Raw genomic sequence first — 27,402 nt, 5'->3', positions numbered from 1 at the left:
CTGCAAACGTGAGTCACCAGAGCCCCAGGGCCCGTGGGATTCCCAGCTGGGCCCGGTGTGTCTGCCCAGCCCCTGGTGACCTGGACACGTTAAGACAGCTGCTACTCCCGTCGCTTCTTTTATGCTCAGCCAATAAAGACTGCTTATGTTTCCCCTTGCTCCTCACATTCCCAAAGCCAGCTTCCTTCTCCGCCTTCATCTGCCTGTTTCTCCATCCTGGTCCCCTTCCAGCAGGAAACAGCCTCTTTCATGCTGGCCTCTGTCAAGCCGTCACATTAAGGGGGAACAAAATGTTTTAAATTAAAAAAAAAAAAAAAAAAAGAGTCAAGGGGTGTAATGCCTGGGTGAGGAGGCCCCAGGCGGGCCGGCAGTGAGGTTTCAGAACAGCGAGAGGGAGGGAGGTCAAGGGAGGAGGGGACATCTGGGACCTATTAGGCTGAGGGGCAGGGGAATGTCACCCAGAACCTGAAAATATCCCCCAAGTGCACTTGCCAGGGGGGCCAGCCCAGCTGGAAGGTCCGTGCCTCTTGGTGGGGGGAAGTGTCCTCGTGAGAAACATGCTGGTGACAAAGTTCAGCCCACGGCAATTTGGGGACGGTTTAGCCACATGGAGAGCAGATGTCCTGCACCCGCCCGGGCTCCCAGAGCACACATTCTTGGTGGTGGTGGAGGTGGGGTGTCCCTGGTGACACAGCAGAGCCCTGGTGATGGCCCGGCCCGCTGTTAGCAGCCTCAGCCGCACAGGTATCACCAGGTGTTGCCGGGCAGCTAACGTGAGACTTGCCACTCAGCCTAGTCCCTGAAGGGCAGTTTGCTGGGTCCTCCCAAGTGATGTAAATTCTACTGGCGATTTCAAGGTTTTTTTTTTTTTATAGCCCCATCACCACCGCTGCACACACTTCTGTGGTCCTTTACTACATGCCGGGCACAATTCTAAGTGTTTTCCACTCCAGAGAAGATTCTGTCATGCCTACCTTGTAGATGAGGAAACTGAGGCACAGACAGGCTAAGCTTCTCCCCCAGGGACAAGCCACTAGTAACCCGCAGAGCTCCTGACTCTTCATCCCACTGCCTCTCTCCATGCCATTCACTCAGAAAGCAACTCACCTCACCCCCAAATCGCCCACAGACCTGTTCCCTCTCCAATCCTCTCCCCTGGATGCCCGCTGTGTTCAGCCTCTGGCTCCTCTCTCTGGACCCAACCCTCTCATCTCTCTTTTACGGGCCCCTTTTTCCAATGCAAAGGAATTTGACTCTGTCAAGCTCTTGCAGGCTAGTGTTCCCCTATCTGTCACTTACACAGGCTTCAGGATGTGAAAAGCCCCTGTTTGTTAGTTGATTCTGTACCTTAGGAAGGGGGAGAGGGATAGAGGAATTATCAAAAAAGACTTTTTCTATCACTAACATTTTTTTCCCCTGTTAATGATAATCCTCAAGGGTCCCCCTGGAAAATCTTTAGGCCCCTTGGAAAATCTAACTACTGCCCTACCCCTGGCAGCTTTCATCAGACCTCTGGATTTCAGAGTGGATGCTTCACCTAGTGCTGTGTTCAAAGCCCAGCAGCTCTAAGGTGGCTGGGGAGCCGATTGTGAAATCAGTAGTGCTTTGATGTCACTGGTTGGTCTCCAGTGTGGGTCACTTGGCCACGCTCAGTAACATGGCTATTAACTGACTGGTCACCCTGGCCAAGCACCAAAAGATAGAGTCACACCAAGGCATGACCAAGCACCCATTGAATGGATGGGGAAACAGAAGCCCAAGGAGGGTAGTGACCATGCAGTGTCACTGCATAGATGGGTGGCAGGGATGGGACCAGAACCCAGGTCTCCTGACTCCCCATCCAGGGGTCTTCCTAACAAACTTCACTGTCTCTCATGACTGTGCAGTTGATCCTGTCACCTACCACCTCAGTGAGGCCACTGCTGCCCTTCCCAGGGATTGGCTGACCTCCTCCAAGTAAGACAGTCGTGTTCCTCCTAAAGGGACATGTTAGGCATGGGCTCCAATAAAGAATCCCAGGTAGTGTTCCTTGTCACACCTTTCACTGAACCATTTTTAGTATGTTCATTGATTCATTCACAAACATTTAATGAATGCCTGCTGTGTGTCAGTCGCTGTGCTGTTCTATGGCTCTATAAAGATGAGTAAGGCACAGTCATTGCCCTCTGAGGAAGGAAAACTTCATTTTTTAAGCACCTAATATCTACCAGGCCTGATGCTCTAGTGATACAGAGATGAGTAACTCATTTCCTCCCGTTGAGAAATCAACAGTTTCCTATGTCAGAGAACTGGAGAAATTCCAGAGAAGAGAACTAAAACGAACAAAAGGATTTAAGGGAGAAAGGTTTGCTGTGTGAGGATTCACCCATTCACTCAATCAACAACATTTACTGAGTGCCTATGATGTGCCAGACATAACGTTAAATATAGTCATTATAACAGCACATTCAATTCTTATAATAACCACATGAGGTTGGCATTATCCTCACTTCACAAATGAAGAACGTGAGGCTTAGAGGTTAAGCAACCTGCCTAAGGTGGTCTCCCTGTCTTAAATGGCAGCATCTGTTACTTTTTGTAGGTTTAATTTCCATGCAGCAGAGCACGGGTATGAACCTGGTCTCTCTCAGCCGGAAGCCTGTGCTCTCCAGACTGGAGGTCATCAAGGTCATCAGGCTGGGTGGGGCCCCTCCTGTCTCTTCCCCTCTTACCACCCTCCCCAACCCCCGTACAGAAGGCTCTGCCCCGTCCAGGCCTTGGATCCAGTCCTGGTCCTGGACAGAGAAGCAGAGAACCACAGAGTGTGCCCAGGTTCTACGTCATATGAGGCGTGAACTGTCCCTGCTTGGCTGCTGGGCTCCCAGCAGCTGGGGTCTTAGCCCCAACCTATACCGCCTGGTGCCTGCTGCCAGGCCGCCTGCAGCTGACCACCTGCCACTTGGCTCTGCCACGTGCCGACCCGCCCATCCTGCCAGGACAGATGCTCTGTAACCCTGGCTCTCCTAGGACCTGGGTGGCTAACAACAGTGCCTGTCACACTCTGTCTGGGGGAACATGGGTTCTCAACCAGGGTCGATTTTGCCCCTCAGGGAACAGCTGGCAATATCTGGAGACATTTTTGATTGTTACAGCTGGGAGGCTGCTTGTGGTCTCTAGTGGGTAGAGGCCAGGGGTACTGCTAGACATCCGGCAGTGCACAGGCAGCTTCCTACAACAAAGCATTATCTGGCCCCAAATGTCAATAGTGCCAAGAGTGAGGAATCCTGCACTACCAAAAGCAGTCCTGTCTCTGGACTCCCGCTGGGCCTGCAGTCCTGCCTGTACTCCTAGGATGAGGCCCTGGCCTCACTCCACCCATGGTTTGCCAACTTTGGGGATCTTCTTCTATAGGTTGGCCTGTTCTGCCTCCACTCAAGACCTTGTTAGGACAAATAATAATTCATTTATTGAGCAATTATTCTGAGCCTGACACTATGCAAAGAACTTTATGTACCACCCAACAAACCAGTGAAGTAGCGACTATTATTATTCTAGAGATGGAAAAGCCGACGCCCAGGGAATTTAAGTATGTGTTCGTGGTCATGGAGCTCACGTGTGCCTGAGCGGGTAGCTGAACCCAGGCCTGCCACTACCGTGGCGTGTAAGCAGCCTGGCACAGCCTCCCAGGGCCATGGGGCCCCCGTGCTTGAAGGAGGCACACACGTAGGTGAAATAAGGGGGCAAACTCTGCCTCGAGGACTGGCGAAGGAGGGAAACGCGAGTAGCTCAAAAACCATCGAGAGAAATTTGTCAGGGACAAGCATGACGGCCTGTTAAGGGAAACTGAACGGGATCTGAGGCAGCCTCTGCCCTTTGAGGCACACTTCAAAGAGAACAGGAAGTCCTTCTCCCGTGCAGTCCCATGGCGGGGATACTGGCTTTACAAGGGGTCACGGCAGACCTCTGGGCAGAGCATCTGGATTCGGTGCTGCGGGAGCATGTCTCACAAATCATGCTTTGTGACCAATGCTTCCCCGTATTGAGGTTCACCACAATCCAGCTCCCATTCTACAGATGAGGAAACTGAGGCTCAGAAGGGCTGTAACTCAACTATGGTTCACGGCTGGTAAGGGATCCTGACTTCTAGTCCAGTGCCCTTCCTGGAACAACCCGCCACTGGCAGAGCTTTGAGGGGTGGCAGGCTTTATAGTTCTTAGAAAAAATATACAAGTACTCAAATGGTGTCTTGTGAGGGCCGATCGTGCTCATCTCTTCCCAACCCCGTGTTCACATTGGCAGCTAGAAATCAACCACGGTGGGAGTATTCACACCACAGAAATTGGCAAAAGCTACAAAGCAGCCTCACCCCGACCCCAAAAGCCAACTGTTAACCATTTTCCAGCACACTGAGACTCTGATCTGTCCCATGATCACGTCAGCCACAAGACATCCCCAGACCTTTCCAGCTCAGGCTGATGGAGAATAACAGGTCCTGAGAGGAGTGGGCAGCAGCTAAAATCACACACACCACACTTTCTACTCTTGCACTCGTGGCAGACACTGCTAATCGATCACAGCTAGTCTTCCCACAATGCGCCTTGACAAGGCTTCACAATTTTTTCCAACATGGCCACTATCAATCAGCACAAGCTGGCACATGAGGTGAAATCTATTAGTCATCTTGGAACTAGAGCCGTCTGGGTGGTGAGACACAGGGAAACAAGTAGGCAAAGCACGAGGGTCATTTTCTGACTTATCAGGGAGGACTGGGTTAGGCTTGGGGGGCAACAGAGGTGGAGAGGCTGGCTATCCTGGACTCCCCAGCTGTACCTTATGCCAGGGGTAGGAACTAGCATTAATTGCAGCCCTCTCCCCCTGTCCCCAGACAGTTGTCAAGACTGGCAGAGAGACTGGGGAGGTGTGAGCACAAAAGGGACAGGAGCCAGCAAGACCCCCTCCAGTTTAGTTCATGTCCTGGCCCCAGGAGGTCCCCGATGACCTACTGCTGCCACACCTGGAGCCACCAGAGGGCAACTCGAATGGTCACCTTCCTGCAGACACCATGGAAGTTGCCTTCCCACCTGATGGGGTCTTGGGCCAGCTCCAGGTGCTCTCGGAGCCCTCTGCCCTCAGTGAACACCTCCCTTCACCATGCAGGTTGTCCCTCTTCATGACCTTGCTCCCCATCTTACTTGGCGAGGGCCTGGGGACAGGCGGAGGCAGTGGGATGGGGAAGGCTCAGGTGCCCTGCCCTGCACTTCTGGATGTGGAGGGGGTGTCTGGGTAGCAAACTCTCTCGTCTCCCCAGCACCCACTCTCCCTTCCTCCTTCCTACAGAACCTCGATTCTATTCTCATCTCTACCCACTCTTCACACAGCCCCATGTCTCTGGGGAAGCCAATCCCAGGCCTAGCTGGGAATGGGTGAGGGTAAGTGTCTGGGGCCAGGAATCCTCATGAAGATGGCTCGGGGTGGGGGGGGTCAGTCTGCGCAGGCAAAGAGGAAGGCCACAGCTGAGGACGCTGAGGGGCGGGACATCCCAGTCCAACTACCGCAGTTCCCACCACCCCAGACTCCCACGTGCCCTGTGACTGGGGAAGCAGCCCCGAGGCTCCAGGAAGTGGAGCTTGGGGGGCAGAGAGCAGCGTCAGGCCCCGCAGAATGGACAACGGCTCCGACCGAAGATGGCCACCGGCCACACCTGTGTCCCCTCCCCAGCACCACGGCAGCTGTAATCCTGGGAGGATGAGAGAGGAGGGGATGTTGTCCTGAACTGACTGAGTGGTGAGTCTGAAGGGCTGAGTATTAAACAGGAAGTGGCTGAGTTTCTCTAGGTTATTTCTCTCCCCCTCAGCAGAGGCAGGGGCTCGAGAGCAAAGCTGAATGCAGTATCGGGAGGGGGAAGACAACCGCATCTTTGCACACGTGAGCTGTGCCCCCTTCATGCTCGCTGCACGAGCGTTTATTATCATAAACTTCTGCTCAGCCCTAGCTGCATGGGACTGCTGTGCTGGGTGTTGTGAAAGTCAGGCACCGTCCCTGTTCCCAGGGGCTCCTCTAGCTCAGGAGATGCCTCCCCACTCCAAGTGACACCCACATACCTTGTCCCTCAGCCCGAGCTTCTGGCCAGCTTTTTCCTCGAGACTGGGGCCAGGAACCCCCAGAGTCAGACTGCGGCTGCCCCTCTGGGTTCAGGGGCCGGACCCTGACTTCCGTCCAGATTAGAGCCGGCTTTGCTGTGGATCTTGGAGGGATGCTGTCCTCTCTCCCACTTGGCTGCCACCCACCTGGCGAGCTCCTGCCTGGGGTGCCATGTGCGTGGGCTGGGCTGTCTCATTGACATTCAGCCCTCCGCCCTCTCAAGGATCTTATTTTATCTTTGCTCGTTTGATTCTCAAAACAACCCTGAAAGGTTGGAGCAGGTATCAGCAGCCCCATTTTATGGCCGGGGGACTGAGGTACAGGCAGGGGAAGTGCTACCCAGCAAACTCTGGTCTCCCCCTCTGGCTCCAGCCCCCGGGCAGCCCGCTCGCCTGCAAACTTGGGCCCAGCGACCACTGACTGCACTGGAAGCAGCAAGTGGTCTTAAGACACTGGACTGCCACCCTCCTCCCACCCCGCCCCCCTGCACTGGAGCCCTGAGCCGGGGCTTGCTTTCTCCCTTCGGTTGTCACATGGGTCCTGCAGGAGGACAAGCCTCCGAGGCACCGCACCTCTGACCCCAGACCTTCTTCCTGACACCGGATCTGGCCACTGCATCCGAGTTCCTGTGGCAGGCCCTGCTCGGGGCAGCTCAAACGTCACAGCTCTGCAGGCCGGGCCCCACCAGGCAACTGCTGGAGGGAGAGAGGGGAGGGGTTGGCCAGGGGTCGTTACCCCCCAGAGGCCTGGGAGAGGCCACAGGCTTCGTAGGTCTTGTCTTTACAACCAGGCCTGGACCTCCCAAGGATGAGCTTTTGTTTTTATATTAAAGTCACAGTTCTTGACAACTCATTATGAGGCTGGCATCCTGAGTCTTTTGTCTCATCATTGTCATAAACGCTAACATTTATTAAGTACTCACCAACCTCCATCAAGAGCCAAGTCTGTTATACATCATCTCACCTACTCTTCACAATAGCCCTGCAAGGTGACACTATTATTATCCACACCTAACAGACGAGGAAGCTGAGGCAGGGAGGTCACGTTAGCAGCCCATGGTCATACAGCCGGAGCCCAGGCATGTCCTTAGCTGCAAAGCGATGCATTACCTCCCTGACCAGCCACCACAACCCAGGCAGGTTCAGTGCTATTACTGCTATTATTGCTCCACAGGGGGCTCCTGAGGCGCAGAGAAGTGAAATAATTTGTCCAAAGTCAGACGGCTGGAAGAGGCAGAGCTGGCACTTGGAATCAGTTACACCCTAAAGCTTTCCTTTTTAACCCCTACCTTTATTGCTTCCATGAAAGCAAATAAAAGTCAGCAAGACAGGTGGTAGGGCGAGAGGGCTAGACTGTTGAGCACGAAAATCTGCAATAAGTCCTTTCTAGCCCCTTTGAGGACTGCGCATGGCCTCATCCATGGGCTAAGTTCAGACCACTCTCATCTCTCTTAAAGCTGGCTCCCCGAGTTCCCCCACTGAGGACTGATTGTAAACCCCACCGAGACACTGCCTGTCTGAGCAGGAACTACAACCAGCCACACGCACACTCGGTCTCATGGCTTCGTTGTTCGTTTATTTAGAAGTAGCAGGTTAAAAACTTGACAACTTGCATTCTTCACTTATCAAACTGCCCAGAATCATGGGAAGAGCATGAGCTTTGAAGCCAAACAGCCACAGGTTCAAATTCCAACTTTGCTACTTGCTAGCTGTGTGATCTTGGGCAAGTTGCTTAACCTCTCTGAGTTCCAGTGTCTTTTTCTGTTAAATGGGGGTAAAGATAGTATCTACCTTGTTGGAATTCAAGGAGTAAATGAGAGAATACAGGTAAAAGGTTAAACACTGCTCCCGGCTTAGAGTAAGCATATAGTAAATAATAGCTATGGTAATTACTATGGTTATGAACTTGGAAAAACTGACATCCTATCCCAGAAGGCTATGATACCTTCCTCCGTTCTAAGCACAGGTACGGTTAACACAGAGAGCTCTTTCCATGTGCCAGGCACCATTCTTAGTGTTTTATGGACATGACCATATTCAGCCCGTACAAGCCTTATAAGATGAACATCTTTGTGACCCTCATTTTACAGATGAGAAAACTGAGGCACAGAGAGGTGGTGTCTCCGGCGTGGGGTCACAGCTGGCAGGGGCAGGCTGACTCCAGGGCCCAGGCCGTTAGCCTCTGCGCTGCACTGCCTCCCAGATGAGCCCCCAAAACACTGGAAACCACGAAGAACAAACAGGCAGGGGTCAGGGTAAGCTGAGATAAGCAGAGCAGGATGGATTGGGCTGGGCAAGCATCTGAATAAAACAGTACAAAGTCACCAGCTTTGACCCCGTGGGACAAATTACATATTTTCTTGCTTCCTTGGGTCCTGCCACTTCCAGGTTGGGGTCAGAATCACAAGTCCTGAGTGAGGAAATCTCAGGACAGTTCTTGCTGATGGAGAGTGCAGGCCCAACTCTGCAGACTGAGGCCAAGGGCAGGCATTGTTCTCTGGCCGCCAGCTTCCTGGAGTGGCCTCCAGCACAGGGCAGAGGGGCCGGGCTGCCCGAGCACAGATGGGGGCCCAGGGAATGGGGAGAGGTTTTCTATCAAGACACCCCCTGCGTTGTCAGGGTGGAAATCAATCAGGGCTGGGGCATCCATCAGACTCTGCTGGCTCTGACCCTTATTTCGATAAGGATCTGGGACCTCACTTGAACTTGACTGAATCTCCAGGAAGCCGTGAGATCCTCCCACAAGCTCTGGAGGTACCTCCCAAGAGGAGTTACCTCCTGCCCCACCCTCACTGCTCACCTTGGGTCGTCCCCAAGAAGTCAGCAGTGTGCAAGCGACGCTCCCTTGCCACATCCAAGAGGCACACAGAGCTCTCCAGCAAAGGTCACCGCATGTACACCGCGGCTCCACACCATCTCCTTTAGGTAGCTGGCTTTGATTTACCATGACCCCAGAGTACTGTGCACGATTCTCTCCAAGCCCTCAAGATATTCAGTTAGTTACTGGTCTCATTTCTATGTGAGAAAGCCAATTCCATGTTTTTCTTCCTTGTCTTTTCAGTTAAACTGTAAGCTTTCTGATGGGTGCAATCATTTACTCTTTAGTCACTATTCTAAGAGAAGCTGAGGGAGATTAGATGCTGCCAACTCCAGTGCCTGTGTAATACAGGCACTGGAGTTGTACTTGTCTGTACAGCCAGACAAGTAATAAGTGAATGAAGCAGGCCAGGTGTAGTGCGATAGGGAGTGGTAGAGGCTGTGGCAAAGCACTAAAGGCTTGCTTGGGCGCCTAAAACAGAGTTACCACCTATGAGTTCCAGCCAAGTACTGCCAGGTGGGGATGCAGACACACTATTGTCACGTCTTGAAAATATTTAAGAAAAGCCAAAATTGGATATTTTATGCAAAATCTTCTGGTTTCTAAACGTTGATACTAATTAAAATTTTTTTTAAAACTATTCAGCAAGCCAAACAAAGTTGCATTTGGTCCTTGAGCTGCTAATTCACCGTACATAATCTCTGGGGATCTTCCAGGCCTGATGTGTTCCAATTCCACAGCCAGAATACGTGCTCAGTAGATCCTTGCTGAGGACATGAATGGGTGGATGGCTGGATCCACTGGTTATCATGGAGCCAGAAGTCTGTGAAGAAACAGTGTCCTAACAGTAAACTGAATTTATGTTTGAGAGTTAGCTTTAACCAAGTGTGGAATTGCTTAGTTATGCCACCTTCAAGCGTGTTTACGTCCCTCCCCTCTTTGCTGTCCTCCTCCTGCTGGGCATGGAAGCCCAGAACTGATGACTAGCACTGAACAAGGCCCGAACCTTAGGGTGGCAGGTGAGTTAGAAAGTTGAGTTTTACTCAGGCTTGGAGGTAAAGCAGGGTTATGTTGAGCAGTGACTGAGATTAACAATTAATGAGGTGCTTAACTGCACCTATTTGTATTGCACCTAAATTGTATCTATTTTTCTTAAATCTTACTTTAAAATGCACACAATTAAAAAATATACTGTGATGAATAATTAATAAATGTTAATGTTTGGTCATAATACAGAGTGTTTTAACTCAGGGGTTGCCAACCCCCATCGCTTGCATTACCAGCCTGAACCCTCCCCCGACTCCAGCCCCGTTCCGCGGAAAAACTGTCTTCCACGAAACCGGTCCCTGGTGCCAAAAAGGTTGGGGACTGCTGTTTTAACTTAGAATAGCATAATCAAGTGAAAAATTTGCTTGTCTCTGTCTCTCAATTATGTCTCAAGCAGCTGTGCTATCTGCCCACAAGGTCATGGTTAAGGTGTGCACATGTAATTGTGGGCCAGTTAGCCCTAACGACATACATAGCCTCAGGGGCAGCAGCCTGGCAACCCGGCATGGGCCTTCTTCCATGCCACCTGCCTGGATGGTACCACCAAACCCTCTGAACAGGATAACAGCTAGTGTGTGCCAGACAGTAGACTGGGCATTTCCTATTCACTATTTCTAATCCTCATAACACATCTTATCTGCATGTATTCTAATTTACAGATGAAAACACCAAGCCTCAGTAAGGTTAAATAGATTTTCCAAGGTCAAATAGCTAAAAATGATGGAGGTGGCATTCTCTCTTGGGTCCATCAGATTGAGAAGCCCATCCTCTTTCCACACAGCACACTGCCTAAATAAGGGCACATCCTCTCTTCCTTATACAGGACAAAGTTGTTCAGTACCCAAGATTCTTCAGGGAAGCACTGGCAGTGTTGAGATGGAAGCCCAGATGTCAGAGCCCTACTTGTAGTACCAGACGACTCTGGAATAGCAAATGCCTGGGATATGTACCACTCACTACTCATCTATCCAGGGCCCGTGGCAGACATAACCAATCTATTTCTATGCTGCTTCTCGTACTTGTGGCAGCCACAACCAATCAATCACAGCTGGCTCCCATGAGGAAACATATTTGCCATCCTTGGCTAGGCTCTTAGCACAACTGCCAGTCAAAGAACTTTCATAAACTGAAGATGTAGAAATGCTAACCGGAGTCTGGTGGCAAGCAGAGATAGACGGAAACCACTATCTTCTGAACTGAGAGGGCCTTAAACATGTGATAGGAGAAGAGGCAGAAGGAAAAAGAAAGGATGAAGTTGGGCTCTGTGGTCTTATATCCTAACCTAGACAGGCTGGGGGTTGGACCCGGTTTGCACTGCGAGTTGGGTGACCTCGTATGTCTGTGCTGGGGCTGCAGGGTACTGCGGTGAACAGGGGCCAAGGAACTGGATACGTCTGAGCTGAGAAGAGTGAAAACCCTTTGGATCTTGCATTTGGCTTTGCTTTCTAAAAAAAGTTTGGTTTGTTTTTCTGACATGTATTTATTGTTAAAACAGCTCTTTAGGAACATTAAAGGACATTTTGTGAAAGAAAAGCATCATCCCCCAGCCCCCTGCTCTTACACAACTGTTTCCATTTTCCCTTCTCCCCTCTGATCCTCTTCCCCATGCATGGCTAGGCGGGGCTGAAATTACCGAGCACGCAATAGGGGATGCTGCTTTCTTCACTTTCCATGACGGGGTAATCGCATTCCCACCCTTGTGCCGCCTTCCAAGTGACATTTTTTAAATGGCTGCACAGTATAGCATGATTGGCCTAGATTTGTTGGCTACTACATCTGGAAGTCTCTATGTTTTTTGTATTTTATGCTATGATGAATAACTCTGTGCATTTAGCACCTCTCTTGTGATAAATTATTTTCTTAGGCTAAGGAAGTGAGACTACTGGGTTGACATGAAACCTTGTATGAACATCGCTCTGACTTTTTGCCCTTGCTTTTGACCTCACATGTGTATAAACCCTTGAGAGTTCTGGAGCACTGAACCCCAGCTGGGAGGTTAAGAAGGCTACTCCAGGCCACCCAGCAGAAGAGAGGCCTCGATGGAACCGATGCTTGCCTCTCAGGCTCCTCGTCCAAAGCTCCTGCGCGCCCATAAGCCCTCCCTGCAGGGGTGGGGGGCTGCACATGGACAGGGGGTGGGCTGCGGAGCCCACAGGAAATGGGGACACGGCATTAAGAGGAGGGTGAAGCCTCTCTGGTGGCCTCCAGTGTCCCCTCCTCATGGAAGGTCGCCTTCCGACAGGAGGCCCTGCCTGACTTTTCAATTAAGAGAAGGTGCTGTTTAGAGGGGGCGGGGCACTCTGGGAGCCCAGGTTGTCTTAGGTGCTGATCCGCATGAAGGAGCTCACAGCGGAGAAGCCTCTACCCACTGTACCCAGCCCCTCCACCCTACCCCCTGCAGCTGGACAGCCTGAGGCCAGGGCTTCAGTGGGGAGGGCAAGCGGTGTGAGAGCTCTGTGCAGGGAAAGGCTGGATGGTCTCCAAAGCTCTGGTCCCTTTCTGCCCGAGGCACCGGGAAAGCACAATAAACACAGGCTGAGCAGCTTCAGCCCCAGCTCAGCCCCAGTCCCTGGCCCAGCCCCTGCCTCAGTTGCTACGAGTCCACCTTGGCTGAGAGTATCACTTCACTGCCCAGGAGGAACGTTTGTAAGTTGAGTCCAGCCAGTCCCCACTCCTCTCCCCACTCAGCCCACTGGGGGCTCCCAGGACTGGGTGGGTATGACTGCAGGCCACACTCAGCACTACCCAGGACCTCACCTCCAGCCCACTGTTCCAGCCTGGGGTTCCACAGAACCGCAGGGCCGGTGCCCACACCCAGGGCTGGAGGCCAACCCTGAGCTCACACGAGCCCAGCCTCCCCACCCAGCAAAGTCCTAGCCAGCCCAGAGTCAATGGTTGCTTATGGAACTCTTGCTTTCTGTGTCTGGCACTGTGCTAAGTTGGTGCTGGGGTTACAGAGGTGAAAAAGACAGAGTCCTGGCGTGTGACCTTGGGCAAGTCAACCTCTGAGCTTCAGTATCCTCATCTGTAAAATGGGGGTAAAGCAATACCTACCATGGGGGTGCTGTGGCAATTAAGTGAGATCATATATGTGAGGCACTTAAACCAGTACCTAACATACAGTAAGAGGTATGTAAATATTAGATTTTACATTGTCATTATTCTTTCTAGTTGCAAGCAATAGACAAAAAACAAACAAGCAAACAAACAAAAACAAAAAACAGAAATAAATGAGAAAAATCCAGGCATTGATAACTGCCCTGAAGTTAAAATATGGTAATGTACTGGAGAGAGGCTGGAATTTGAGAAAATGAGAAAATGCTTTAGCTTAGATGGTGAAGGAAGGCCTTTCTGAGGAGGTGATACTAAGCTGGAACTTAAAAAACGAGAAGGAGCCAGTGTGAGAGGATCCAAGGGATGATTATTCTATTCAAGCCACACAGCAAGTGCAAAGGCCCTGAGGTAGGAACAAGCTTGGGTGTCTGGGAAACAGAAAAAAGACCTTATAGCTGGAGCTGTGATATCTAATTCAGTGTCCATTAGCTACCTGGGGCCATTAAAATTAAAATTAAATAGAATTAAAATTAAATAAAATTAAAAATTCAGTTCCTCAGTCTCACTAACCACATTTCAAGTATTCAATAGCTACATATAGCTAATGGCTACGGTACTGGACAGTACAGGTATAAAATATTTTCATCACTGTAGGAAGTTCTATTAGCAGCTCTGCCCTAGAGCTTTGGGAGGAAAAAAAGAGATTGACATGAGACGAGGCAGGAAAGGCAGGCAGGGGCCAGAGCTCAAAGGATCTGGGAGGCCAGAGCAAGGAGTGTGGCGTCTGTCCCAAGTGTACTGGGAAACCCTTGAGGTGACCAGACTTTGGACTGGGCTCGGGAAGAGCTCCCTCTGATTCTCCCACTTTTCTGAGCCTGAGGAATCCTCCAAAGCCAGAGCTGAAGGGGAACAGACATATTCACTGAGTCTGACGAATCCACAAGTTCTGAATGCCCCAGAAACTCCCCAGGACCTGGCATTTCCCTGGGGGATGTGTGGCTCCCTTAGGGAAGGCAGAGGTGCTGCTGGCACAGAGCCCTCACCGTCAGTTCTTTTCAAGGATTGCCTTGGCTGAAGAGAAGCCCTTTGTCCAAGGCCGCCACAGCAGGCCAGCCCCCGAGTCCAACCTGGGACGGCGCTGACGGGCCATCCCGCCTTCAGAGCTCCCCGGGATGGGCTGGGCCTTCCTTGAGACTACACCGCAGCTCAGCTTCTCCCTTGGCCCACTCCTGCATCCTTCCCTTCCCGTCACCCGTTTCAAAGCCAGCTTTCCAGGGCACCCAGTCTGCCTCGGCCCCTCCGCATCACAGGAGAGCAGCTGGTCCTTTTGCCCGCTGGTGGGAGACGGTGGAGGAGTCAGAGCATAACGTAGTCCCCATGACGACAGCACTAAGTCAAGCACAGCCCTGACCGGAAGGCAGCCTCCTCTGAGCGAGGGTGGCCCCCGGAAGGTCCCCAGAGTGCCCTCACATTGGACATGCCCCAAGGGGTGAGAAATCATGTTCACTGAGTGCCCCCCTGTGCCACGCGGTTTACACGTGGGGTCCCAGGGCCCCTCACCAGGCCTCTAGGAGCAGCGCTGTAATCCTCATCCTTCTAGAAGCAAAGCCTGGGCTTGAGAGGCGTCATAATGAGCCCAACTTCCCTCAGCTCCCAGATGCCAGAACGGGGATGCGAACCCGGATCTTGCTGATTCTAGAATCCACTCTTTTCGCCTGTACTGCCCTGTGCAGCCGAAACTCACCGAGTTCCGAACACAAGGATGTCATGCGTTGAAGCACAAGTTCATGCTAAGGAACATGGACATTTGGGTCTCATCTTGCCTTTGCTGTAGTCAAGAACCAAAGTGACACTCTCTTCTCTCAACCTCCACCTCACCTGGGGGGCAGGTTATGGTATAGCTACAGTTACCATCTGTCATAGTCACCACTTTTCCAGGCTCTACAAATACTGCTTTGATGTGCTAACAGCCCCTAATGGAGAACAGTGGCTAATAAATCATTCACTGGAGCCCAGGATGGTCAATCCAAGCTACTCTCCTGACCTCTGACCTCACTCGGGAGCTGGCTGTGGGACCACGGCACATCCCAGGCACTGGGGCAGGACAGCTCAGGGAAGCTGAAATCCCCTGAAGGCAGTGTACAGTGGGCAAGGCCTGGAAAGAGGCCAGGAACATTGCGACTTCAGCAGATGGGAAAAAACGCCCATAACAGAGTCACTTGGGGATGACAGTGGTGACCTGCGCTGGGGACAGGTTGAGGCAGCCTGGGAAGATGTCAGGAGACACCAGCCATGTCAGTAGCCCCTGAACATGACGCAAGACAACACAGTTGGCTTCTGATGAAACAGGACCCCCGTGCTGCTAGGGTCAGAAAGTCTGCAGAATAGGGGCTGGGGTTGGTGGCAGGGATGCTGGTAGGGCTGGGGCCAGGATCAAGAAGAGATGTGAAAAAAAAGAAACAACATCCTCTCCTCTTGTTAAAAAAAAAACAAGAAAAGAAACCTACCATTGTGAGGCAATAATTCCACAACCCTTCCCAAAGACGGGGCAGAAGGGCTGCCGAGCCTGGTCCCTGCACGTGGGCTCCGTGCTGGGGCGGAAGGAAATGGTGAGTTACCGTTGCTGCCCGAGTCCCCCTCAAGCACCTGGTCAGATGACCAGGGCATCTGTGCCAGCCCCCAGCTGCCATCCTGGAGGAAGCAGGAAAGGAATCCAAGGGGGGGGGGGAAATCCCATCTTGTCTCTGGTGGGACAATGGGTCTGAGGCCTGCACGTGACTTTCTGCGGGTTTAGGGTCAGGAACCTGTTCCTTGTAGGCACTGTGATTTAAGAACCTTTTAACACTCCAAGATATTTGAAAAATGGTCTTAATATTTCTCTTTGTTTTTATGGGGGTTTTTTGGCTGCGTCGAGTGGCTTGCAGGATCTTAGTTCCCCAGCCAGGGACTGAACCGGGCCACGGCAGTGAGAGCATAGAGTCCTCACCCCTGGACTGCCAGGGAATTCCCTCACTTTGTTTTTGGTAAAATTGTTAAGGCAATTTCAGTCCATCTGAGCTGGAGGGGAATATGGAGATGAACTGCCTGTGTGACTCAGGCAGAGAAGCGGGGCACGGTACCCTGGGCAGCTGGGGACCATGGCAACAGCAGGATACCCCATGGGGATGGTGTTGCAGGGGCAAATGCCGGCTGGATGTGGCAGCCCTTAGCTGTGTGGATGTCCGCACTGCCCGTGATACGCAGGGATAAGGAGAGCTGTTGGATGGGGCACGTCGGGGGTGGTGGAGTAGCCTTTCTTGCCCTTAAGCTCCCCACTGGTGCTGGTTGTTTCTTCTGTGGGGGATGCTTCACTCGGGTTTTATAAGAGGAGGGGGATCCCCTTCTTGTTCAATGAAACATCCTTGTCCATCTGTCCCCAGAAAGACATAACGGAAGTCTGGGGTGGGGAAGACAGGTGAATCAGATGCCAACCACGTGAGACAGAAAATCAGTCCACACCTGTCGGGCTCTTCCCTCTTTCACTGAGGGGGGTTTTGTTTACACTCTCAGCATTTCTTATAACACTGGAAGCCATGAGCTTTGGAGCCTTGGAGCCAAACAGACCTGGGTTCAAATCCCAGCGACTCTCAGTAGCTATGGAGCCCCCCACAAGTTTCTTTTAATTTTTCGGGGCCTCAGTCTCCTTATTTATAAATGGAACTAGTAGTAGCAGCTTGTAAGATTGTCATGAGGGCAGGACACATGGATGCAAGGGTCTTGCACTGAATAAGCATTTGGTAAATGGCAGCTTTACTTCTTGTTACTCGGCCACCATATGGGTCAGGATGTTTGCTATGGGTTGATTTTAATTCAATTCAGGCCACAGTTCGCTCACACTTTGTCAACAACCTCAGCTGTACGGCTTCGTGATACTCTTTGGCCATCTATCCACCTTCTTGGCAACCTATGCATTTGTCCTGCCCCCTCCCCCAGAGCCCCTGGTGTCAGCTGCTCCCAGGGGCTCCCTCACCTCCCGACTTAGAGAACCTGAGCAAATGATCCTAGAATCCATCAGGCCTAGACAACCCCACTCTTAGAACCCAGACAGGCTAGGAAGGGGATGGTGGGTGGAGCCAGGGGGCAAGAAGGGCTGTGCTTCCTGCCTGAGTTCCAAGCACACTGGCTCTCAGAAGGTGCTCTCATGCCTGTGGGTCAGAATGTAGCCCTCTGCAGGCAGAGGGCCTCCTCCCCGGCCCCCTCCCCTTGGGCCAGTCCCACCCCACTGAGGACCTTGAGGGGAAGAACCTGTTGAACTTTCTTTAAGTTCTTGGCTGGTTTTGTGGGGCCTGCCTGGTTGCTTTTATGGGCCACAGATGGGGAGGGTAAAGGGAGAGTGATTCAGGGCCCCTCCCCCACCTAGGCAGGAGCCCATGTCCCTCCCTCCCAGGGCTCCCAATCCCTGTAAAGGCCTGTCCTCCTGAGCTGAGATGCTGCAGAGCCAGAGGCTTATACACAGTCCCATTATTTATTGGGAGGCTTAGGGCCAGGATGAGGTCAGGGCCACATTCTCTTCTGTCCTGGCTCTTCTCACCTGGGCTGTAAGCAGGGAAAGAAGGAGAAAGGGGAGAGAGAGAGGTGCAGGGACAGGATGGAGGAAGGCGCACTCACGTGTTGAGGACCTACTATGGCCTGGTCCTGTACGAGGTATTTACAGGGGCAACTTCACTGAACAGATCACAGTAGGTCACTTTTACCTGAGGCGCGTGCACGTGTGAGCAGTGTGGATGTGTGTGTTTGGAGACAGGATGGTACAGTGGTCAACAGGACAGCTCTTGAGTCAGGCCTGGGTCCAATCTCCAGCCCTGACGCTTAAGGGATGACTTCATATACACACATTCCTTCACCTCTCTGAGCCTTAGTTTTCTCATCTGTAAAATGGGGTTAAGAATGTCTACTTCCTGGAGTTCTAGAGGAGCTGGAGCCAAGCCTCAAGCATGGGTCCTGGCACACTGTACAGCTGCAGTAGATAGATGGTGGCTGTCACGAGGAGGCGGAGGAAGGGGCTAGGAGAGAGGGGCGTGAGAGAAGAGGAGAAAAATAGGAGAGAGGCAAGGAGGAGTGTCTGGGCAAGAGAAGTCACCCGCTTGCCTGGGATTTGCCTGACCTCAGTTTTCCAGCAGCACCCTGCGGGTGAGCCCCTAAGGAGAACCGCAGCTCCCACTGGGAAGCCCCGGCTAAGAATGATGGAGGGGGAACCAGAGGGTTCCGAGCAGCAGAGCTGCAGCCACTGCCCCCACCCCAAATGCCTGCACACCAGGTTTCACCAGGAGCCATTGCACAGAGGAGGGACGTCTCGGGGTGGGGGTGGGGGATTTGGTCCCTCCTGGGGCTCCCTGCTGAGATTCCAAAAAGCACCCTGTGTCTTTAAGGAGGCACCTGTTGGGAGCGCAGGAGGGAGGAAGGTTAAGATGATTAGCTGGTGCTAACAAATTTAGGATGTGGAAGAAGTCTTTTCTTGGCTGTCCATCAAAGGGAGGATTGAATGTCCCTGAGGTTGGAGAGAGCAGAAGGAGGGAAGGAAAGGGCTGGGGGAGGGGGGCAGGAGGGTGTTATGTGCTTACCAGCGGAGCCTTCTCCCTGGACTGGCCTTCCCCTGGGAACTGGGGGTGTGTGGGAGTTGGGCAGGCTTGCAGGGCCACGTGCTGCCTGTCCAGCTGCTGGCCTCCCTATCAGCCTGTCTGTCATTACCCCTCCCCCACGGTCCCAATCCCAGCTCAGGTTATGTCCAAGCAGCTGGGCTGAAAAGTGATCCTGGAGGAAGAAGGCCCTTCCTGTTGATTAGGAACCGGGACACTCTCCCCTAACCCCCCTCTAACATGATAGACCCCTGCCTCATCCAGGCTCCCTGTTCTGGGGGGACCCCCGGCCTCTCGTCACCAAGGGCTGTACCACCCTTCATCTAGGTTCCCCTGTAACCAAGGGAAACCTGCATGGTCTCCCAGAGAGATCACAAACCACTCACAAAAGCCTTCATAAAAGGTTATTTCCGGCACAGGCTGGAAGGAGGGGGGCACAGGATCCGCGCCACGTCCAGGAATGGTTCATTCAGAACTGCCTGGGTACGGGCTCTGGGCCAGGCCCTGTGCCGGGCACTGGGGAAACAGATAGCAAGGCACCGTTCCTGTCCCTGCCCTAGCTCCTGTCCCCAGGAATGCGCCGTCCAGCGGGGAAAAGAGAGATGAGAACAAAACAATGCACTAAAATGAACCGTAGAGACAGCAGCGGTGTTCAGAACTCAGTGGGCAGAAGGATGACCTGGAAATGCCTAACTAAACGCAGGGTTCTAGACCACACCCTCAGAGATTCTGATGCTGAAGGTCTGGTGTGGGCCCTGAGCATCTATCTGCATGTTTAAACAGAGTGGGTGATTCTCATGCAGAATCAATGGACGTCAGAGTCACGGGGAGGAAGGCTGAAATGGAGGGAGCAGGGGTAGTGCCGAGAAAGGGTGTAGGGACTGGGCGCAGGAAGCAGAGAAGGCTTTCCAGACTTGGTGGCCCGAAGCTGATTTCTGCTGGGGAGGGTGGACAGGCTAAGAGAGAGCAAGGGTTGAAGGAGGCTTGCGGGTTAGGGAATGCCTAGGTTGGTGTGGCTGGAACGTAGAAAAAGACCAGGCTGAGCAACAAGCGATATCTCGGGAGCATCCCAGGGGAACTGAATGTCTTCAGCAAGGGAGGTCTTGCTTGGGTTGGCAGTTTTGAGAAATTGTTCTACCTGCCAAGTGGAGGGTAGGGGGAAGGGACCAGAATGGAGGAGGGGCAATTGATAGCACGCTGTGGCAAGGATCTGCAGGAGGGCTGAGGGTGGGAGTAAGACGGTGGCAGAAGCTGGGGGGCGGGGAGGGGGGGTGGGCAGACAATGGGGAATATCAAGGAGGCTGAGTCCGTAGGTCATGGTGCCTGGCGGACAGGGTGGGGGGTGAGGGAGAGGGTGGAAGCAGTGTCAAGTTTCTAGTCTTGGTAGTGGGTGGTACGGCCTGCTTTTCCCTGAGGCTGAGGATACAAGAAAAATGAGCTGGTTCAAGAGGAAAATGGGGAATTTCATTTCGGACCCAGTAAAATCCAGGTAGAGAAGGAGGTGTAATCGGAGCAGATGTGAGGCCCAGGGGGGCAGGACACAGTGATGAGCTTCCCTCGGATCACTGATTCCATAAATCCTGAATGTCTGGCATTCGAGTATCGGGCCTGTGCCCCATGCCCTCCGCACCAGCCATGCTGAGTTGTCCATCATCTCCATTGCACAGACAGCTTTTCTGCCCCATGTGTTAGCCCCTGCTGCTCCCTGGTCTGGGCTGCCCTCCTGCCCTCTAAAAATCAAGCCCCACTCCTCCTTCAAGACCTAGATCCAATGATGCCTCCTCTGGGAAGCCCTCAGGGCTTGCTATTCCTTTCTTTTTTGCTTCTGACTCTCCTTGGGTGCTTTTTACATTCTATACTTTATTTGTGGGCATCTCTCCTGGAAGATGAGGACCGCTTCTCGTTCCAGTTTGCGACTTATTGAAAACCTATCACAGAGCCTGGCCCAGAGCAAAGGATAAGCACCTTTTTATTGATAGATAAACCCAGGTGTATTGATGCCTAGCCCCCGCACCTTTTTATTGGATAGCAACACCTCTCTGGTGGATGCAGCCGGCCGTTGAGAATGTACGTGGAAATGAACAGACTGTCACCAACCCTGTCGCCACCTTCACCATCACAGTAAACATCAGTGGACAATTACTCTACTCGGGGTCCTGTGTCAGGTTGCTTCACATTCATCATCTCGTTTAATCCTTATCAAAGTCCGTAGGATGAGTCTCCTCATCACCCTCGTTGTATAGATCAAAGCTGTCCAGCAGCATGTTTTGCCACGATGGAAATGTTCTATGTCTGTGCTGTGCAACACAACTGCCACGAGCCACACGAGCACTTGAAATAAGGCTGGGGTGACCCAGGAGCCTAATTCCAAACTTTAATTTTAATTAGTTTAAACATAGTCACATGTGGCTAGGGGCAGTGGTAATGGACATTTCAGCATAAACGAAAACAGACTGAAGGGGTTGTGTAACCTGCCCACGACCCCACAGCTGGCAAGTGATAAAGGCAGGACTTGTACCCAGGGTTGTCTGGCCCCAAACCCATGCTTTGAGCCACCAGGCTTTAACTCCATCTCCTTTTCTCAGCCCCAGATTGTGGGTGTGGTTGGGAGGAGCTTTGCATCATCACACCAGCTCCAGTGCAGGCTGGTGGCCTCTGTGGCCGACCACCAGTCGAATCCTCTGACGGTTTGTGCAGTGTGACTGCCCTGTGTGAGACTCTGGGCTTCCCCGGGGCCCTCCACTCCTGCTGTGACAGTGAGTGCTGGAGGAGACGATCCCACATCCCCCAGCACTCACATCCCACGAACCACGATTTCTTTGCAGGAGGCCTTTGGTCACAGGCTCCGCAGCTGGAGAATATAAACAGTTTACTCTCACTGCACTTCTGCAGCCCAGGCAATGGGGAAGATTTAACCTTGCTTAGTCCTGGCACCGACTTCCAATGTTTGCAGACCTGAGGCCTGTGAGAGCCACTGCTCCGGTGTAAATGGCGCTGGCCAATCGCTGCGGCCCCTGTCTGAAACCCCCGCACAGTAGGGCCTGGAAGGAGCAAACCATGAGTGATGCAGTCCTTGCCCCCTGGCTGCTGCTGGGGACACTGGTCCCCTGGCAGCACACTGGGGTTAGCATCTGGGCACCCACAGCCCGCTGTGACTGCTGGAGACAAGAGGGTAGAGACCGCGGTGCAGTGGAAAGCCAGCATTCGGGGTGGGGATAATGTTAGTGCCCAAAGAAGCACGGGCAGATGAATGCTCAGGAGGTGGGAGGGGAGAGGGGAAGAGAATCCTTAGAGACGTGTTGACCTCAGCGGGGCGGGGGTACAGAATATGGATGTCACATAGGGACTGGGTGTGAGGACACCCAGGTTCTGGTCCCTGCTCTGTACAGAAGTCAGTCTGAGCTTTTCAATGCACCAATAGGATTAGGTCATGGCTCTGCTCAGTACCCTTCGGTGGCTCCCCATTGCTCTCAAGATAAAGGCAAAAACCTTAACGTGGTCCACGAGCCATGTTCCAGCTCCTGCTGACCTTCCAAATCTCACCTTATGCCACTCTGCCCCCGAGCTCCCTGCTCTGGCCATGCAGCGCCTCCAGTTCCTCATTCTTGCCACCCTCTTTCCCACCTCAGTGTCCTTGCACATGCTCGTCCCTTTGCCTGGAATGAACCCTCTCCCTCCCCTCTTTGCCTGGTCAATTTCTGCTCCTCAAGTGTCACTTCCTTGGGGAACCTTCCTGGACCTCCCTGACCCTGAGGACTCTTTCTAGCTTGTCATGAAAGCCTGTACTCCCTTTGGTAGGACTGGTCACCACTGCAATTGTACATTTGCTAGTGCGATCAATGGAGGTGCCTCCCTCACTAGACGGTAAGTTCTGGGACTTACTTTGCACACCCTCGGGTCCCCTGCACCTAGGAAAGTCCTGGCATGGAGCAGGTGCTAGGTAACACGAGTTGAATGCATGCACGGATGAATGTCCGAAAGGATGCTATTGTGATTGTGATTGTGTGCAAGGCAATTCTGTTCTCTGGGCCTGATACCTTAAGTGATGGTTTGTAGAGTATTTACTCCATGCCAGGTGCTGGGGAGGGCACAGAGCTGGCTGTGCAGAGGCGGACAGACATTTAAACAGGCCATGATGATGCAGTGGGATAAGGGTCTGCTTGGAGGACCAGCAGGCTGTGAGGAAGCTTTTAGCAGAAGCATTCGGTGGGAAAGGGGCTGGAAGTCGGGGAGGACTCCCCGGATGGGGATTACAACTAAGGTCCAATCCGAAGGGTAAGAGAGAGTTAACAGGCAAAGATGGAACAAGGGTGTTCCTGGCAGAGGGCAGAGTGAGGGGAAGAGAGCCCTAGCGAGGCTGCAAGGTGGGCGGGGGGCAGTGGGGAGAGATGGGGCCAGATGGGGACCGAGCTGGACTTTGTCGTGAAGGCGCTGGCGCCACTGCGGGCTTTCTGGCAGATGGACGACAGAGGAGTGTCCTCCTGTGTAAAAGGAGAGGACTGAGTGGGGCAGAGTCTGGGGCCCCTCCAGCTCTGGCGCCCGGGAGGGTACGAAGCTAGATTAGGAAGGTTCCTGACTCCATTGCCAGCACAAGCCTCAAGGGACTGGTTTCCTCCCTGACGTCAGCGTAAAGGTCACACAGATCCCAGGTTTCCTCTCCAGAGCCATTTAGGGTTCTGCATTTTGTCCTTTTCCCCAGATCCCTTTGGGATCCCATGACATTCCCAGCCTGGACCACCTCGAGGGGTAAGCAGTCCCCTGAGCTCCTGAGTCACTGTGAGAAGTAGGACTTCCTTAATTTGTCCTAAACTTACCTCGCTCATGTTTCAAAGGGGGCGGGGCCTATCATCCTAGCCTGTCCGGAGTCAACGCTGAAGGAAATACACCAGGAGCTGTGCGGGGGGAGGGGGGGGGGGGGGGGGGGGGGGGGGGGGGGGAAGGGGAACTCAGGACATCTTTACCCTGGGGGCCCTTTGCATCATCACATCAGCCAACAAGCTGTATGCCCACAACCATGCAGACAGGCCCGTCTCTCCCTCTCCCCAAACCCAGGCCCCTCTCTGCACCTAACAAACCGGGCATAAGCTTATGAACTGGAAGTGAAACTAGGCCATTCAACCAACTTCTCACTCTAGCCAACAGATGCCACAGCTGGGGGGCGTGTAAATAACAGGGCCACTAAGTAACGCCTTCACTGCGCCTGACTCTGACTGCTCACACAGCGCCTTCACTGCCGCTGACTATCCCTTCAGCTTCTTCTTCCAGGCCTGATGCCATGCCTCCAGGAACCTGGCACCTTGGGCTGCAGCCATGCTCCAGCCCCATGCCCTGCACAGCCCAGCCAGGCAATGGCTCCAGCCAAAAAGCTCTCAGTCTTGCCTGGCTTCTCTCTTTCTCTCCCCGCCGCAGGCAGCCCAACAGCAAGGCCTGCCAGTGTTACCTCCAAAACACAGCCCAAGCCTCTCCACTTTTCCCATCTCCTCTGTCACCACTGCCTGGACACCCACAGCAGGATCTTCTCTCCCTACCTCAGCACCCTGCCTCTGTAGTCCATTCTCTATCAAGGCCAAGAAGAAGGTAAATTATACTCTGAGTGTGTGGCTCCCCTTTTAAAACCCTCCAGTGGCTTCCTGGTTCATGAATGATGAAATTTACAACCCCCACAGGCCAGAGTCATGCAAGGCACCTCAGGGCTGCCGGCACCACCTCTCTCCCTTTCACTCACTCCATCAGGCCACTCTGACCTTCTTTCTCTTCTTCAGTCACACCAAGCTCATTTCTACCTCAGGGCCTTTGCACATGCTGTTCCTGCTGACTGGAATGCTCACACCCCATCCTCTGATATAATCAGTCAATTAATTAATTAGTTAATTTAATAGATACTTTTATAGTGCTTTGTTCTATGCCAGGCTTAGTCTAAGAACTTTTCAAGTTCTGAATCATTTGTTAACTCTTCACAAGGCAGGGTCCCTCTTGTCAGTTCAAATGTCACCTTCTCATGGAGGCCTTCCCTGACCCACCTTCAAACAGATACCATTGCCCACCCCCCCAGGCTCCATGGAAAATAGGCCTTTGATTCATTTTCATCATAATAATCAATGGATATTTTCTTATTTATTTCTTTATATGCTTATTAGCTCTCTCTTTTAGACTGGAAGCCCCAGGAGGACAAGGCCTGTCAGTCAACTTGACCCTTATATCCCTAGAGCCTAGCATAGTGCCTGCCCCTGAGAATGAATGAATGAAGGGGTCACCTGCCCCGGAGAGGCTTCTAAGACCACCACACTCTCTAAATGCCACAGCTGGCACGTACACATTGCAGGATATAAGTGGTGAAATGATTCTTGTGGACACTGCTTAGGGCCCAGTCAGGAGATGAGCTTCTAGAAGGCGGGGACAAGATCTTGCTTGTCTTTGTGTAAATCATGAAAATAGCAACTGGTATGTTTGCAGCAAATGGCAATTCACTTTAGAACTTTCAAAGGGGCTGCATACACATGAACTCACTGAGAGACTCACTCAGTGAGACTGTCATAGCTCCATTTTATAGACACGGGAGCCGAGGCCCAGAGAGTCAGGGCTACACCGTGTTCACAAGAGCCAGGACTCAGTGCAGATCTGAAGCCTTTACAAATGTTGTATCCACCTGAGTGCCCAGTGCTCTGTATACAGCAGGGGCTCAGTGGAGATTTGCTGCAGCCAACAGGCAGCTGTTCAAACAGATTCCTCTGGAAGGGCTGGTCCCAGGGCAATGGTGTTTCAGAGGCTCAGGAGGAGAGGCAATGTGGGCAGTCAAAAGAGTACTGGGTGGGTGTTCAGGAGAGGTGAGTAACAGCAGCTCAGTACCATTTAGTAGGCACCTCCCCTGTGCCCGGCACTGTGCCGAGAGCTTTACCTACATCTCAGTGCCCACAGCAGTGCAATGAGATAGATGGTATCATTATCCCCATTTTACAGATGAGAAAGCTGAGGCTCAGAGAGGTTAAGTCACTTGCCCAGTAACTGTAACATAGTCAAATCCTAGAACTCAGCCAGCAGACAATCTCACCACTCATTAGTCCAGATGCTTCCACACATGTCTGAAGGAACCTCCTGCCTTCTCTGGGTCTTAGACTCTGTCTATAAAGCCCGACTTCAAACTAGATCCTGTCTAGGCCTGCCCGGCTCTGACACGAGTCTGGAAGGGATGAGAGGATGTGTGGCCCCTTGCAACATGAGGAAAGGGCTGCCTGGATGCCCTGGAGCAGGGGCAGACCTTGCCCTGCCCAGGACTTGGTGGATGGAGTGCCCAGGGGCAAGCAGTCCACAGGGCCCTGGTCTCCTTTGCTGGCTGGATGACAAGGACTGGGTCATACGGGAATGGAGAAGGGCTGGGGGATCTCGGAGCTTCCCAAGACCAAGAGAGTGACTCATCATATCCACAGGGGTTGTCAAGGTGGGCAAATGCTGTGAGTACATCCAGCCCTCCCACACAGCTGCTAAAATGAACATCAGAAATGGGTCCCCAGCCTGAGCTTCCTCTGGATAATAACATCTCATTGTTCCTTCTCTGTATGTCTCTTTCTTTCTTTCTTTCCTTTTTTTTTTTTAAGCAGAATCTTGGAGTTGTTGTTCTATAGAAACACGATCCTACTGCCTTAGGTGTCCACCCTACAAGGAGATGGGCAGAGAGGATGGAGAAGAAGTGAGAGTCAAGGCTGATTTCGAATTTGCAAGGAACCTGCTGCCCTCAGAAGCAAGACGGGGGAGTGACACATGCCCCCGGGGAGGAGTCGAGAAGACTGGATCTGGATTCATCCCTGGAAATAGTCGTGTGGTGGGTGGTGGCTTCAGGGGCCAATCAGCTTTAGGGACATGACAGCATCTTTTGTTCTGGCAGGAAGGACAGGCTGTCTAATGGACAGATGAATCCGGAACCAGATACCCAGCTTGGCGGGAGCTCCTGGCCTCAGGACACATTACGGTGTTGGCCGACACTGGCCACTGGGCTACTTTACAGTCCTTCGCCTTGCCTCAGTTTCCATAGAAGTCCTCTCTCCCTGTGGCCCCAGGTGTGCCTCTGGGGACCCGTTTGGAGGACAAGACATGGCGGAGAGAGCGCGGCCACTCCCCATCTGGCTGTGTAGATTGGGGAAAGTTCCTTTCTTCCTCCTAGAGCCTCATTTTCCCCAACTACAAAGTGAACAGGTTGGATGACACCGGTGGATTCTGAGTCCTGCTCCTAGAGCATCAAGCTACCTGGAGGGGTCACCAGTCAGACACCCCGATCCCACCTGTGGGGCTCTGCCCCTGTGTTTACATGACAGGTAAAGTTTGGATTGCAGGGAAGTTTCCTTCAAAGAAAGGGTTTGCCACTGCCTCCCTGCCCAAGGTGGCCTCTGACGATGTCCCTTTGGTGTCGAGGTCTGGATTTGGCAGCTGTAAGGAGGAGATGTGCCCCCCTCCGTCCCTGCAGGAACCCCCTCTTCCGTACCTGGTCAGGATCCAGAATTAGGCCGATCTCACCCCATACCTTACAGGCTCTGCACTCCCCTCGCTCAATGCCCAGCTTGCCCTCCTGTTCCTTCCTCAGCTAAGTTGGGGAGCACTTGGCAGATGCCAGGATTATAACTGTAAGAGTTGGGAGCCGGATTCTTCTAGAGTTGTTGAACAGACTTTCCAGACTCAAGGGCACATGATTTCAAAAGAATAACATGATTAAAAAAAAAAAAAAACTCCGTGAACTTCCAGCGTTGTTTCTCAGAGTCAG

General features: G+C 52.6%; 1 protein-coding gene across 23 annotated transcripts in view; it reads right to left on the bottom strand.

The window, feature by feature from the left end:
* The window catches only part of COL13A1 (collagen type XIII alpha 1 chain), a 159,555-nt gene that overhangs the window by 84,718 nt on the left and 47,435 nt on the right, over positions 1-27,402 (bottom strand). The window lies entirely within an intron of this gene.

The sequence above is a fragment of the Monodon monoceros genome, unplaced genomic scaffold (genome assembly GCF_005190385.1).
Source record: "Monodon monoceros isolate NGI ecotype Baffin Bay Population unplaced genomic scaffold, NGI_Narwhal_1 Super_Scaffold_4, whole genome shotgun sequence".
NCBI lineage: Eukaryota > Metazoa > Chordata > Mammalia > Artiodactyla > Monodontidae > Monodon > Monodon monoceros.
This window is presented reverse-complemented; position numbering and strand designations above follow the sequence as displayed.